Here is a 15,654-nt window from a genome sequence, read left to right as displayed (position 1 = left end):
AGGATTTTTTTTTATTTTAAATTACAATGCCGACTTTCTTCCAGTTGATTACGGTATATGACTCTCTGTTGGAAGGCCATTATTTTTTGCTATGATTTACAAAGCATTTAAAGCGAAATCAATGTAATAAATATTGAAGTATTGTAATAGATAATTCCATATATTTAACCGGAGACACAGCGCAGCCCTGGTTTGGGCCGCCAGGAGAAGAGCAGGGAGAGGATGGGGTGAGAGAATGACCTGATATTCAAAGGGTGACATCTCCTCTTTCCTCCTGGATTCACTCAGCCAAGATTCACTGAATTCTCCCTAAGGTTCTGCACACTGGACCTGGGACTGTGGTGAGTGAGGGGCCCCCAAGATGTGTCCTCCAGGTGCCGTGGACTCTTTGGAGAAATTCCCCTACAGTGGAGGTTACAGTGATGGAGACCACCAGAAACTGCAAAAGAAGCCTTGTTATGGGGAAAGGGATCAGCAGAGGGAAAGGCCCACCAGGGAGGGAGGCACACATGGGGCACCAGCCTTCTGGTTGGTCCCCAAACATGCCTCTAGTGCAGGTACCACGCCTTGTCTACAGAGCCATTTGAGTGCTGTGGAGGTCTTCACAAAAATTTTGTCGACGATACACTGTAGGTTTGTGATGGAGCTTCAGTAGTGCATATACTCACACAGACTCACATACACACTCACACACAAATAAGCACACACACATATCTAGCAGATCTCAGAGGAGGAAGATGTATTGTCCTTTGCCTTCACACCCCAAGCCTGAACCCAAGCCCCAAGTCCCTAGCTCTGAACATTTTCCACCATAAATCCTAGAAGGGGACACATAGAGGAGAAGGGAGCAAAGAAAGATTTATAGCAAACTTGCTTCCTGACACCTCTTGGCCCATCCCATAAAATAACAATATCTCCAGATAAATCACACAGATTCTCACCTTTGTCCTTATGGGGTCTTTGGTGGAAGTCAGTGGGACATGGTCAGAGAATTCTACCCAGCTGGGTTATCCATGACAACATCAATCCCATATAGCATAGGAGGTGGAGGCAGTATATCTCAGATCTAATACCTGCAGTATGGGGTGGAGAATGGGGTGAGAGTAGAGGGCATTAAGCAGTCATCACCCAAGTGAGAGCATGGCATCAGGGATTTAGCCTGGACTTTGAGCAAATCCCAGCTCAAATTCCTAGCTGTGTGACCTTGGGCGAGTGACTTAACCTCTCTGGGCCTAAGATATAGAATATCCACCAAATAGGATATGTGTGAAGAGTTATCCCAACCCTGGGCAAATATATGCCAAAATGCCTGGCATATAGTAGGCACACAGAAATGGGTCTGATTCAGAGGAACCGAGGTGGCATAACCTTGAGAGAGTGAGTATGTGTGTGGGAGTGGGGGGCCAGGAACTGGAAGGGGGCATGCTCTGGCCTGTGCACCCCCAGTATCTCCAGCCGCAGGAGGACCAGGAGTTCACCCGCAGGGCAGCTGTCAGCAGCTCAGAGGATGGATGAGTAAAAGTGTAAGGGGTGGGAGGCGAAGGTGTTGGGGAGGGAGCTGTCCTCAAATAAAAATGAAAGTATGGTGGATGAAATAATGGGGCTGTTGAATAATAAGCCCCGCCCAAGACGCCTCTGCCCTGGAACCCAGCCCTCCTGCCCACCTCCCTCCAGTCCTTTGCCCTGTCCCCTTAGCTGAAGTTTCCTTCACTATAGAGGCCCATTAGTGTCCCTGATCCTTTGGGCAGGCCAGAGAGCAGGAAAACCCCCTCCTGAGTCCCTGGACCCCTTCCCCATCCTGATCCTCCCTATCTTCTACTGAGAGGTACTGGGATTGGGACCCTGGGCAACCAGCTCCCAGAGTGATGTCTGGGCAGATTAGTACCTCAAAGCTGGCAGGCCTATTAGGAGGTCATTGTGGGGAAGAGGGCTGAGAGAGGAGAAAAGGATTTCCATTCTCTGAGGAACTGGATTACACCATCAGGGGATCAGGGAAGACTCGGCTGCTTAAATTGTCTCTTCACAGCCCAGCCTCTGCCCTGGCTCTCAGCCTCCTGCATTCTCAGCAGGAATCTTAGCAAACCTTGCCTTGCTTACTTTTGAGGTAGGTTTTTGTGTGTGTGCATGTGATCTGTGTCATCCATGAGGATAAAACCAAGTCTTTTCTCCTCTCATTCCTCAAAACTTTGACGCCAAAGAGGGATTCAAAATAGATCAACTTGCCATCACTTCTACCAGCCATCACCTTCCATGAAGACTTCAGGTCTGAAGGTGGATCTGGAAGATGTGGATCAGAGAGGTGAAGTGACTTGCTCTGAGTCACTCAGCAAGGGCAGCCAAGATGGTTTTCTGACTGTGACTAGGTTGATGGGAGCATGTTCTCTGCGGAGTGAGCCAAGTCTGTGCCGGGGTCTGGAAGGAACCCAAGATTCTGCTAGAAGTTTTGTTCCTGAGCTTTCCTCAGCCCCAACATGAGCTTTAGAAAGAGAAAAGCCCTGCTCTCATTGGGTCTCTCAGGCTGCAGTGGACCAGACCATAGCAGATGAGGGAGAGGGAGAGGAGGTGGGAAAGAAGTTTAGATTTGAAGACTTAAAAGTCTTAAAGTCTAGTCCCAGCCTTACCACCTAACTTTCTGTGTGGCCTTGGCCAAACCACCTCCCCTCTCTGAGCTCAGGTTTTCTTGTTTGCAAAACAGAGATAATATCTCATTCTGAATTGCTTTGAATCCTGGAAGAATATCGATCAAGCATAGGGAAGGTATGTACTAACCGCTCAAAATATTGGTGGAGGCAGAACTGGAGGCGATTATACATCCTGTACCTAGAGCTGTGCCCATTCCCCAGAACAAGAGGCTCCACTGCACATTCAAGCAACTGGTTCTTCCCACTAGGAGGGCAAATCCATCATGTTCAGCAACTGTTGGCCTCCCCCACCTGGTGTAAGGTTATTGGGGGGTCATGCCCCCACACCTTGTGTTCACTTTCTAGAAAGAGACCCAAAGCCCCCCACCCCAGCCCTGTGGGGCCCCTAGAGGCCTCCAGCTGACAAAGTGGTCATCTCTGACCTTCCTAATGGCCTGTGTGTTCCTTCCAGCCAGAAAATTCTATGATCCTGTGACCCTTAAAAGCCCTGCCCTACTAATGGTTTTATGATCTTCCCGAGGAATCCTTTCTTTGCCCTCCCTAACCCCCAACCCCTTTCAGTAGGTCCTAGTCAAAATAAACAACATTTATGACCAGAGCAGGATTCAAGGTCTGCATTGCAAACAAATGCAGAGCCCTTTGAAGGTGCCCGGGGAATCCATCACCGTCCTGGGGTGTGATGCTCCCCAGGCCCAAGGGGAGGTGGGCCCTGGGAAGGCGTGCAGGCCTTGGAAGCTGAGCTCTGGGCCTAGATTTAGAATCTGACAATCCTGTGCTGTGTCTGAGGCTCCCTCCTTGGCACCAAGCCTGCCTTCCCTGCAAGGGAAGTGCGGAGAACAAGAAGGGGACCGGTCACAGCCAGAGGTGTCCATTGTGATCAGCAAACTTTCCCATCCTGTGTACAGGCCCCCTTGGGGGCCAAGACCTGATCTGGCATGTCATCAGGGGAGAAGGGGACAAAATAGAAGAGTGGAGAAAAAACAAAGAGGCAAATAAAGAAATCCTAAGCACGTGGGTTAGAGCCAAATCACACAGGTCTCAGGCCCCATCACTACCTCCAGTGCCCACCTGGATGGTGAAGCAACAAGAGTAGCCACCTTGCAACAACAATTAGTCTAACTGCCTTCAGAGGGAAATCAGCCAGCAGAGCTAAAGAGGGAGAGGGAAAGAGTGGGATAGAGAAACAGACTCTGTTCTGAGTTTCTCGGGAGGCCCTAAGAATCAGCTTTAGTGAATAAGAACACTGAGGGAGAAGTGTAGGCCCTCTGTCCAGGACTAATCTCTCCCCTCCAGCCCACCCTAGATAAAAGGCAGAACCCCTCCCCACCACACCCTCTCTTCAGCATCCTCAGCAGGAGAAAGGGGCCCACAGGCAATAGCCCAAGTCTCAGCTCTGCCTTATGCTTGCCACGTGGATGGTGGATGAAATGCCTCACCTCGGCTCTCAGCCTCCTCTGGCAGGCACGGCTGCAAACAGATTTGTTTTCAAGGGGGACTGGCTCTGCCTGGGGAATGGTTGTTGGAGAATATTAAGGTAGGATTCCCAAAGGCCCAAGTGTGAGAATAGCTTTCTAGGACACGCAGCTCAAGGCTTTCGTAAACTACTGCACCAAGTCTCCAGAACTGGGCCACGGGCCTAGGGGCTAGTGTTCTCTGACTCAGGGCTGGGGGAGGGAAGAAACTCCCCCGAGGCCTGTGCCTTATCATTTACACTACTAAAAATACTGTGCTACTGGCCAAGTTGGGTGAGGAGCTAGACAGGATATATGTGTAGGTAGCAAGATATCTATCACAGTTATCAGGTACCTGCTTATAGCATTTACATATATGGCATTATAATTAAGTTTGGACAAGTGAGAGGGAGAAGGAAGATTGGAACAAAGATGAAAGGGAACAAAGAGAAAGCTGAAAATGTAGGTATGAGTTTTTCCAGGATAAATATAGTTTGTTCAAAAATTATCCTCTTCCTAAACTAAAAGAATAATTTTAATGACTTTTTTATGATCTTATATGAGCGCATTTAGAACTTTCTGCAGAGTTTCTGCACAGTGCTTTATATGCGAAAGATCTTCCATGGCATAGAGTTTTAGGGCTAGAAGGGCCTTAGCATCTAGGCCAGTAGGTCTCAATGTTGGTTGGTTGAATATAGAATCGCCTGGGGTGATTTTTAAAAAATAAGATATTCCTGAGCACCCATCTCCAGAGATTCTGATCTAATTGCTCTTGAGTGGAGCCCAGATGTCTGTATTTTTTCAAAGCTTCCAGATGATTTTACTGGGCAACCAGGGTCGAGAACTACTGGTCTGGGCCAGTACTTCACTTTACAGAGGTAGAAACTGAGGCCCAAAGAGCAGGCTACTTAGGCTCACACAGAAAACTGACAGCAGAGCCGGGACCACAGAAGACATTCAGGTATCCTGATTTATTGGTTAAATGAGCAAATAAAAGATGCATCCTTTTTCAAAAGCAGTTCTGTCTGCAGAGATCAGAGACTCAACCCCCACATTTTCATATTATTTTTGTTAAAGGCCAGGCAGGCTGGCGTCTTGACTCTGCTCCTTGTGGCCTCCCATCTTGAAAGCCTCAGGGCTTTCACAGGGCATACACGCAATTCAGATACTGTCCACCAGGTCTGGAGCCTCCGAGAGTGAAAGGGCAGCTGTTGCACTTTGGCCTGTGGAGTGTCAGTATATGCCCCAGAGCCAGGGTGCAGGAGTGAGTGTGCAAACGTGCACAGGCACATAGATGCACACTTATGTAGGAGTCTGTGCAAAGGATTCTCCTGCATGTGGGTACCCATTCTTTCAGGTGCATCTGCACTTGCAGTGAGAACACTTACATGTGTACATATAAATACCCACATGTGGGATGGTGTGCGTGTTCATGTCAGCATCCATCTATGCAGCAGCACTGGTGTGTGAGAAAATATGTATAAATGTCCCGAAGATTCTAAAATGCTGGTATATGTGTCTGTAATTGTGTACAGGTACATAAAGCTGAATCTATGTTTACAGAATTTACACTTACATGACGATATGTATGGGGGTGGCTGGCTATTTGAATGTGCGTGACTGGCAGTCTGGGCAGGCAGGGTGCAAGTTTATGTGGAGAGAGAAAAGGCTTCTGCTGTTTCTATCACATTTCTCCTAAGTAATCATTGGGAAATATACGTGTTGGAAAACTGTATCTTTCATGCTTAAATATATCTCAGCATATATAAATGAAACATGATTATTGTGCCAACTGAGAGGCTACACATTAACATTGTTTATCATTGATAGAATTAAATAACCCATGCAAGGCCTTGGTAGCATTTCTTACAATTTTATTTAACACTGTTTTGGCCAAGCAGCATTTGGCAAATGCCACTTATACACTGTAGATTCCTGCAACAAATGCATAATTTGTAAAATATACAACACATAAGAAGTGTAACAGAGGAGTGACATCTAAAAATTCCAACTGTTCCCATCTTTCTTTGGGCTCAACTTATTCCCCTCCCTTCCCCAAACCTGATTAAAACCCATCCCTTCACACTTCCCTAGGAGGTCCCAGCATTTGTATTTAAGAGAGATAAAATGGAGGGTGAGGATTTGGGGTGGGAGAAGAGATAACAGTCTAAGACCTGGTCTCTGGAATGTTTCTACTCCTCCCCAGTCTGTCAGAGGCAGGCCCAAGCCCCAGCATGTGTTAAAACAGGAAGACCAAAAGAAGTATTTTTTATAGGTTCTGCAGAACCTTGGGTTGACTGACAAAGTTATTCATTCAGAATGAGTAAAAAGAGCATCGAACTTATCAAATTAGTAGTAAATCCTTCATTAAAAGATTCATAGAAGTGGTTCCCTGCTTTTTTAAGGGGAAGCTGTGTCCTTCCTTGAGCCCCAAATGAGAACAGCCTCGCACATCATTGCAGGCCTGTCTTGAAAGCTCACCTTTCAAATGTGTGCTGGCCAATGGCCTAGAATGTTGACTAAATTATGAATGGCCTGAGAGAGGAGAAAAACTCTAGAGCTGGGAAGGCTGAGATTTTCATCTATAAGTCTAAACTTGAACATGAACAAGAAAATGGTAGAACCATAAATGAGGGTTGTACAAGCTTAAAATGCTCCCTTACCAGCTACTGAGCAGTGGAAGCGGTTGCACTTACTTCCCAAGGCTGATGAATAAATGGCACCTGTAGGTCTTCCCGAAATTTGCAAAGGGCTTCTTAGTCTCCCAGGAGCCAGGACCAAGACCCCACATGGAACCTCAAAGCCCTGCTCTCTAGAATCTATTTTTTACCACCACTGGGCTTCATTTGGGCATGGCAGTATCAAGATTGAGACTAGGAACTTCCTACACCTGCCTTCCTACACTCTTAAGTTTCTCTAACATCTCTCCTCCTGAGACCCCTGAGGCCTCTGAGGGAAAGACTGAACATGACCATGTATAATTAGAACAACAATTGGACCCACCTCCACTCCCCAAATCCTCTGTCACCTACAACAGAGCAGTCATCAGAACTATCTTTCCAGACAGCCCCCGGCCCCCTCCACCACCAGAGATATCAGCCAGCCTGTTTGGGGCACAGCTACATGCCAGCACCAAAAAGTATTGTAACATCTTCACATCGCCCGAGTCAGGAAGTTGGCTCTCCAGAGCTTGGTGCCATGCACTGTGTATCCTGAGTGAACATAGAAAAAAAAAAAGTTTCCTAACGTTTGGATTAGTAGTAAGAATGATGACAAGCTCCCATCAATGTGTGTGCCAACACACACACACACACACACACACACACACACACACACACCCCACATACTCCTATACAACCAGCCCATACAGACAAATCATGAATCATCTCCGTGGCTGAACATTTTAGCGTTCGGTAATATTCTCAGAGGCCCAAGGTTTTCAGGCAAATCCCAGGTCTGTGCACAAGGACACTGCATAAATCCCTCCCCTTATGAAAGGCCAGTCTGAGCAGATGGGACCACTCTTAAGTAAACTGCTGAGCTCTCCCTTCATCTACCTCAGGAGGAGCGGCAGGGGGCTGGCTGGTGCTACCAGCCCAGAGAGCAGAGAGCAGCAAAAGCTGTTAATTCTGAGGCTAATGTTCACATCCCCAACTTATCTCTCTGAGGGAGGTTGTGCGTTTGACCACACCAACCTCTCTCCCCTCCCCTCCCCCAAGGGGAAGTCAGATCTTGAAGTCAGACTGGAGGAGTCTGCTGCAGATCAAGTGGTGGCCAGAGTTGGGAAAGCAAATATGAGCACTGGCGAGCTGGCCGGGGCTAGGAGGAGGCGAAAGCGAAGAGGGCCCCTCAAACCCAGCTTCTTCCATGCTAAGTCTGGGAAAATTACCGCACAACAGCTCCACTTTCTGACAACTTGCCTCATTATATTTATTAAATAAAAGATTAAAAAAAAAAAAGGAAAGGCCAGATGATTAAACACTCGGTGGAGGTAGAAGCTTCCTCCACCCTGTTCTCTGTCTGGTCTCCCAACCTGCAGCCTAGGCCAAATATATAACTGCACCATCTACCACCCCAGCCCCTATGCATCTCCCCAGGTGTATCAGGAAGACATAAGGCAGGTGGATGGAGAGAAACAGACCCCAGCACCCCAGGTGCTTACAAGGAAATGCATGGACTGTGAAATTACACCAGGGCTGGACAACTTACCACCACACCGGAACCCTTGGGGTACTGAAATAATTAACTTGCTAATCAACTACACCTTGCTTTTTCCTTTCTTCCTGGAAAAAAACAATTGCAAATCGCCTTGACATCAGGTTCCTCTGTCAGTCACTTGGAGACAAGCAATGCTTTGGAAGAAATATACTCTCTGCCTCCATGTAGACTGAAATGGGTTTGACCAAGTTAGGCTGTCTCTGCTTCCCCATTCCCACCAGGCCTGGGGGTCACACAGAGACAGAATGTTTCTAGAGATGCAGGGTTTATGTCCATGCCACAGAGCTTTTCTATCTCCGCTAAGCTTTCTTGCTTTCGGCCCTCTTTAGCCTGCTTGCTGGTGCTAAACAGCCAAGATCCATGTGGAGAAAAGAGGATTGATTAGAATCATAATAATAATCCCCGGCATTCGTCTGGCTTTAGCGTTCACAAAGTGTTTTCACACATTATCTCCTTCAGCCAGAGGAGGTTGGAGCTGGAGGGACCTTAGCAACCATTTAGCCCAATCCCCTCACATTACAGTTGGGGACACTGAGGCCCAGAAGGTTAAATGTCTTCTCCAAAGACCACAGCTAAGGACAGTGTGCCCAGGTCCCCACGTTCATTGTCTGTCTGAAGAGCCTGTGTCGCCTCCGATCCTCTGAAAAGAGGGAAAGAGCGTGGTCACCTTTTTGATCCACAGTGGATATAAACCAAGAAATCAAAAATTTAAAAGAGTAGGTCATGAAAACAAATAAAAACAACTCTCATAAGAAATGGTTTGGGGAGGGTGGGAGTGGGGGAGATTAGTGTAAGTCCTGAATGGAACATGTTAATTAACATACTTCCCTCACTTCCTTCTCTGTGTCTTTGTCCCCTCATCTTCCCTCTTTTCTCCAGGTTTAAAAACATGAACATTATGCATTTAGGGCGGGAGGGGGGAGGCGTGCTTTTCTTGGATTCAGATCCGGCACCTATGCCCCCAGGATTCACAGCACGATAGGCTCATGTGTGCATGTGTGTGTCCACTCAAGACATTGGATTTAGCGGTGACAAACAGGCATCTCAATCCTTTCACAGATCAGATGATTTGCAAATTAATAGCTCTTTCCCCCCAAGGCTCTGAGGAGGTGAAAAAAGATTTCTGATGAAATGGTCGGGGGGAGGTGAAAAAATATAAAATGGGGAAAGGAAGCAAAATGACATTGTGTTCTGCAGGAAAATACTTCCCTGTGAACAGCGAGTGTTTGTTTGGATGTGAAATCTGTGCGTTTCCATAGGGCTGCCTTGCCCCGGTTGCCCGAGCCTGTTGGAAGGTAAGCGGTTCCTTTGTGTGTTCGTTTATTACTAAGCCCAACTCTTTTCCCTCTAAAACTCCTTCTTCTCCCTGTTGAGCTGACCATGCTTCTGGATTTATGAAGAGAGATGTTTTAGCAGAAATCCCCCAGAGTGTCCCATCAGCCCTAAATCCCAGGCCCGCTCACCCCCCCAAGACCCCATGACACACAGCATGCCAACACGGCTTCCTCTTGCCTATGCATTAGCCATCCATTGTGGCAACCTGACATCTCTCACACATAAAACCGTAAGAGAGAAATAAAATATCTGTCTCTTGGCGAAAATAAAGCTTTGCCTCCCTCCTGATGTATAGGATATAAAATAAAGCCGCAGCTCCAATAGTGGCTTTTCCTTATGCCGGAGTTGCCTTTGCACACACGGAGACAATGAAGACGGATGGTTTGGGACGAGGCCTGGCCTCCTGGGGCCGCCTTCACCCTTTTTTATTGTCATCTCTTCCCCCTCCCCGCCTTTTTCTTTCTTCTTCACTTTCTTTCCTTTCTGGTTTGGATTTGCCTTTTATATGCCCTTCTCTTTCTTTCTTCTGGAACTTTATTCCTCTTGCCCACTTTCTTTCTAAAACATGACAGAGACAGAGAGAGAAGAGCCAAGTTTCTCACCTTCTCAAAAACGTCCACCATCTCTCCCCACCTCCTCCTTCTCCAGACCCCAGACCTCCAACTCTCTCCGGACTACCATTCCCTATGACAAATTTTGCTATTACTGCTTGGGGATTTGCTTTGGTCAAATGTGCAAATGTTCCCAAGGGACAATTAAGAATGTGTTTAGTGGGGTAGGGGGAATGGATTTTTTTTCCTGGGGAGCTGGCCTTCCCGTCTCTTTCCTCCTCCTAGGCTAGGTGGTTTATGGATCTCAGCAATTATTTATTTAGCCTCTGAGGGGCCCAACAGAGAAAAGCTGCCACCCCCAAGGAGTGAGAGTTGACAGTCACCACCCAAACCTAAGCCTCAAATCTGCATCATCAGAACCTGTGAGCCTTGGGCCCCTTCCAGCCTATTCAGCTACCAAGGGTCTGTCTATCCAAGCCCAACACTCTCTCCCCTGCCTCCTCCCCAGTCCTGAAAACTGAGGATGCTGTGGGGGAAATAAGAGGAGCCCCTCTCCATGTTCACACTGATAGAACTATCCCCCTGACTCACACGGCCACAGAGACATGGTCATTGCCTTGCCCTCTTCCATGATGCATATGCCTACCTTTTCCTCTTCTGTCCCCAGAGGCCTCACTCTTACCAAGTGTGTATTCCATCTCTCTCTACTCCTGTCTGGGTAGGTTTGTCTCTTCCCATCCTTGACTTGATCTCATCCCTCCCACTGCTCCCTCTCTCCATCTACTCAAGTCTGCTTCTCAACTCATTCAAAACCTCTCCTGCTCTACTCAGGCCTGCAGGACACATCCCAGGTCCTGGGAAAACTAACTAGTGTCTTAAAGAAGGGAGACAGGGTCTAGGCTCCTTGGAGGGGAGAAGGAGATTTGGTGTTGCCTAAAGGTAGGAAATGTCCAGCAGAGGGGCAGTGGGTGGCTTTCAGCCTCTGAGATTGATGAAGGGCCTCGGTGTGTGTGTGGAGGGCTCCTGGCCACCCCTAATCTGAGATCTTTATTGATGCAAACATGGAGGGGCTGGTGAGGCAGCAACATCTGTTGAACTCTGCCACCCACAGGAGGGGAGGGAGGCTTAGAGCTGCCAAGTCCAGAAAAAAACTCAATCCCTGTCCCAAGGGTGGTTATCTTTGGGGGTCTCTTCATCCCCTCCTTCCCCCTCTCTCCACTTGATATCTCTCCAGATATCGGCAGTGGCCGCCGCCATTAGGTAAGGGGGGAGAGTCAATTAGTGAGAGGATTAATTACTGGAAGGCATGAGCCCCGTTTGTCTTCCTTACCGGGTGTGAGTGTGTGTTCAGACAGAGGAAACACGGGCACGCACCCAAATACACATTGTTGTCATGCCGTCTTAGACGTTTTATTTATTTGTTGGATTCCTGCCCAGAGCTGCTCACATGCTTTTCCACGGGCCGAGTGCGCTGAGTCTCCCACCAAACTCGTTGCCTCCTTTTTCCCCGCCTATGAATACGCCTGTCACACACCCGCACACCCTCGATTCCTGTCTGCTGCCTGCAGGTTCCTCGGCTCAGGCCCCTCTCCACGGCTGCCTTTTTTTTTTTTTTTTTGTCTCTGGATAGCTTTCTGGGGTTCTTTTTTTTTTTTCTCCCTTTCTTTTCCCTCTCTACTCCTCTATGTATTCCCCCAGCACGCCTTTGATTCTTTTATCCTCACATACTTTTCTGCATTCCTGTCTTCTTTTCTCTGGTTTTCTGCCCTTATTCTGGGTTCCTGTCCCTCCTTACTACTTTCTCTCTCTCTCTCTCTCTCTCTCTCTCTCTCTCTCTCTCTCTCTCTCTCTCGCCTTCTGTTTCCCCTCTCCTGTCCTAGAGGATCAGCATCCTGTCTTAGCTCCGAGGTGTGGTGCGGAGCCAACTTGCATCTGAGATCTCCACGCCCCACTTCGCTCCCCCCTCCATGCCCAGGGTCCCTCCAGCCCTCGTGGGAAGCCAGTGTTGTTTACCCAGCCCAAGCACACACCGTGAAGCCCCAGACGGATGCTGCCCTTTCCTGGCCTCAGAGTCCCCCCAAACCACTCTCTACCCCCACTTCAGAAGACATACATGACGGGACAATGTGATAAACACTCCCCCACACACACTTCTCTCCTTCGATAGTGCACTGAGGAATCTTGAGGAAACCCTCTAATTTTGGTGTCTTCCCTAGAAAAGAAAAATAACACCAATTCCCCCTCTTCCTGTGTGGCTCAGGGGACACAGTGCTATAAACTGTGAAGTGCGGCACACAAGTAGGTCATTTTCAGGAGAACGCAATGGAGTGAAATGCAGACAACTCGAGGCAGGAGTGAACAAGAGAGAAAGGAAAGTGTGGAGAAGTCAGATCAGATCCAAGGGACCCGGGGCAAAGTTTCCTGTGTCGCATGGGCAGGCATCCTTACCGAGTCCATGCGGAGTTTGTGTGGCCTCCATGACCCGCAGGATCCAGGACGCGCCCAGCTTGCTCCCTGCTCCCTCTTCCTGGCCCCGCGCGTGTCTGGTCGCACTCCTTTCCTGCGGCCAGGTGCAGGTAACCACCGAGAGTCCACTCCGCCTCAGGTGCCGCCTTTTGAGGCCTCTCCACCTGTTTCTGAGCACTGTGGGATGGACAGGAGCACGGCGGGCAAGCGGGGAAGTGCTTGCTGTTCTCGGGGGATCACCAGCAGTGACCCTGCAGAGCATGCTCCAGTCTTTGGGCCCCGGGAGCCACTTGGGAACATCGGGGAGTGAGCTGAGGTGGGGCTTGGAACCAAGGGGCCTTCAGGGAGAGAGGAAATGCAGGAGGGAGTGCGTTCAGCCCCCAAAGTGCAGGGCAGCTGGGAAGGGCTAGCAGAACCCCCTTCCTCCCCAGTTTCCCTTCAAGATCCTTCCTCTGGGGCTGATGCTCAAGGCGCTTCTATGAAGAGAAACCTAAAATGTGAAAGTCCCTTCCTGGGCCTTCTGGGACCTTTTCCAAGACTATCTGGGGATGAGGTGGAGAGGATTCTGAAGCCACTGAGGACCGCCTCATCCAGAATTTTCATGTCCTGGGCCCATGTGCGTGGTTACGGGTCTGAGTGACTTGTAGGGTGTTAGGTATGAAAGTGCTTGTGCACTTCAGGATGCAAGCAGTAGCTGGCGGTGAGGGTGAGGCGGGAAGGCTGGTGCTCCTCACGGAGCGGACATTGGTTTAAATGCTGAGCTGAGAGGCTTCGGAGCCAGAAAATTTGGAAAGCCTGGTCAGTTTTCTCTCCATGTCTCTGAGAGCGATTGCATTTTAAAATAAAAACTCAGTGGAAATGAAGAAAACATTAATCTAGTGTGCTGTCACCGTGAAGGTGTTAAATGTGGACTTTAAACCTCGAATCAGGAACAAGGAGGCGTGGGTAGAGCTGGGCTCCCATCTCCTAGTAGATGCGGGGTTGGTCCCGCGGACCTCTTTATCGAGCCATCTGGACAAGGAGACAAGCAGAGCCGGCGATGCCCCGAAGCCGGCATCCTGTCCTCGCCCTCAACTCCTCTACCGCTTTGTTGCGCCTGCAGGGAGGGGTGCTCTTTCCCCCACATTGAGATCCCAAGGTCCCTGTACCTCCCAAAGGCGTGCAGCGACCTACTCCTGCCCACCCGAAAGGAGGCGGCGGGCCTTCGGTTCAGAAGGGGTCGGCAGCCGAGTCCAGCTGTCACCCCATAAGTCGCCCGCCGAATGTCCCCCACCCCCATGGCCCCTCTGCTTTGCATGAGAAGGAGCCCAGCTGGGGCAGGGCGAGGGCAAGCCCCTCGGGACAGGGTCCCCTATAGATTCCAGAAAGGCGGTTGGGTCGAGGGCGCTAGCGGCAAGAACCGAGACAGCTGGGGTAGGGAGGAGCGTGGAGTCCTCTGGACTGGACCAGGCTCTCCCCGCGGACCTCACGCAGCGCAGCGAGCTGGGGAGGCTCCACGGGTCCTGACAGAGGAGGCGAGGACCCCGCGCTGCGCAGCAGTTAGTGTTCCCCGGGGTCCTGGAGTACCAGGTACAGTCAGCTTGTTTCTGGAAGTGTCGGGGCCGCAGGAGGAGCACAAAGCCAAGTCTGAGCCTGCGAAGCTGGCTTGCTAGGTTGGAGAACCGCCTTTCCATTCCCAGCCTTGCCCTGAGCCCCAGCCTGGGAGAGACCCATGGAGGGGGCTGATTCGAAAGAGAGAACCAGCCCCAACACCGCCCTCACCGCAACCGGGAGCCGAGCCCAGGTGACGGTGTGGAGAGGGTACTGTGAAGCGTTAGAGGTGCCGCACCCCGTGGTCAGGATGTGAGGAGCGCCAAAGGGGCTCTCGGCGGGACTGGGCTTTGCCTTCCAATTACAAGGTGATGCGGGCGGCAAGGCGGGGGTGTCGGCAGGCCCCGGGGTTGCAGGGCATTGCGAGCGGAGTCTTGAAGACAGAAAATGGGCGTTGGCAGAACCCTAAAACCACAGTCCCACGGAAACGCAAACCAAATTCTCCATAGCGGATTCCCGGTTCGTCCGAAGAGGGTATTCCATTTACGAGGGGCTAGATTCCCTGCTCGCCCAGGCTCAGCGCGCGGGAGTTTCAGCGCGCGTTATCCCCAAGTTAGCCCCAGGCCCTGGGTGTGATGTCTGAGCCCCGCACAGGTAGTGGGATCAAAGGGCCAATCCCAAAACACCGGTTAGACCCGACTAGCTGCCCATACTTAGTTCCTTCTCCGCTAGGGCCAAATACGCTTTCCTAGCACTCCCTCTCTCAGAAAACGAAAACGAATAGCAAAAGAGCAGGACCGCCTCGCCCTGCCAGTTTCAAACTTTCAATGGGTAAGCATAGAAATGGTGCTGTCTAAAAGGAATTTGGTATTCGATTGGTATGGGCCAGGGGACTGGAGTGACTAAGGCTTTCAGGACCCGAACATGACCCCCACGTCTGGGGTAATCCGCCCCCGTGGGCAGTGGTCCCGAGTTTATGCTCCAGGCGGAATTAGGGAGGTGTGGGCTCCCCGGGAGTGAACTGCTACAGAGAATGTGCCCAGTCGGCGGTTGTCTGGCGAAGTTGGTGCCAGCCTGAGGCCTGGAAAATGGAAGGGCCGGAAGCCAGGCCCACTCTACCCGTGCCCTGCCCACCCCAAAACACTGCCGCCTCTCTGTGGAGACCCCGGGACGTCCCCCTTCCCACCGCCAATACCACGACCCCACTCTCCCCAGCCGCCACTGGACCCGGCGTTTTTCCGCCTGGTCGCTTGTTTTTGTAAGTAAGAGGTGTCTCCGGATCACAGCTTCCTCGCAACTTCTCAACAGGGTGGCACCTCCTCACCCGAGGTGCTTCCCCACCCACTCCTTTCCCCCTCCCCGGAGGGCGCCGCGCCTCCGGTCTCCCCCGCCCCCACCAGGAAACCGCCGGAATCAACTTTCCAAGATCGCGCTGCGGGAAACGGACACCCAGATCTCCTA

The 15,654-nt window shown here is 50.4% G+C and overlaps 1 long non-coding RNA gene across 2 annotated transcripts; it reads right to left on the bottom strand.

The window, feature by feature from the left end:
- Nucleotides 1–5,950: 5,950 nt before the first annotated feature.
- Nucleotides 5,951–15,632, bottom strand: LOC118603896. Of its 2 annotated transcripts, none has more exons than XR_004951450.1 (2): nt 12,646–15,632; nt 5,951–8,951 (listed from the first exon to the last, which is right to left on the bottom strand). It is a non-coding gene; the product is annotated as an uncharacterized LOC118603896 (long non-coding RNA). The 2 variants fall into 2 exon arrangements; XR_004951451.1 differs by having other exon boundaries at nt 5,951–7,305.
- Nucleotides 15,633–15,654: the final 22 nt, after the last annotated feature.

The sequence above is a fragment of the Rousettus aegyptiacus genome, unplaced genomic scaffold (genome assembly GCF_014176215.1).
Source record: "Rousettus aegyptiacus isolate mRouAeg1 unplaced genomic scaffold, mRouAeg1.p scaffold_m13_p_6, whole genome shotgun sequence".
Lineage (NCBI taxonomy): Eukaryota > Metazoa > Chordata > Mammalia > Chiroptera > Pteropodidae > Rousettus > Rousettus aegyptiacus.
The sequence above is the reverse complement of the archived record's forward strand: the minus strand, read 5'-3'. Positions and strand labels throughout refer to the sequence as shown.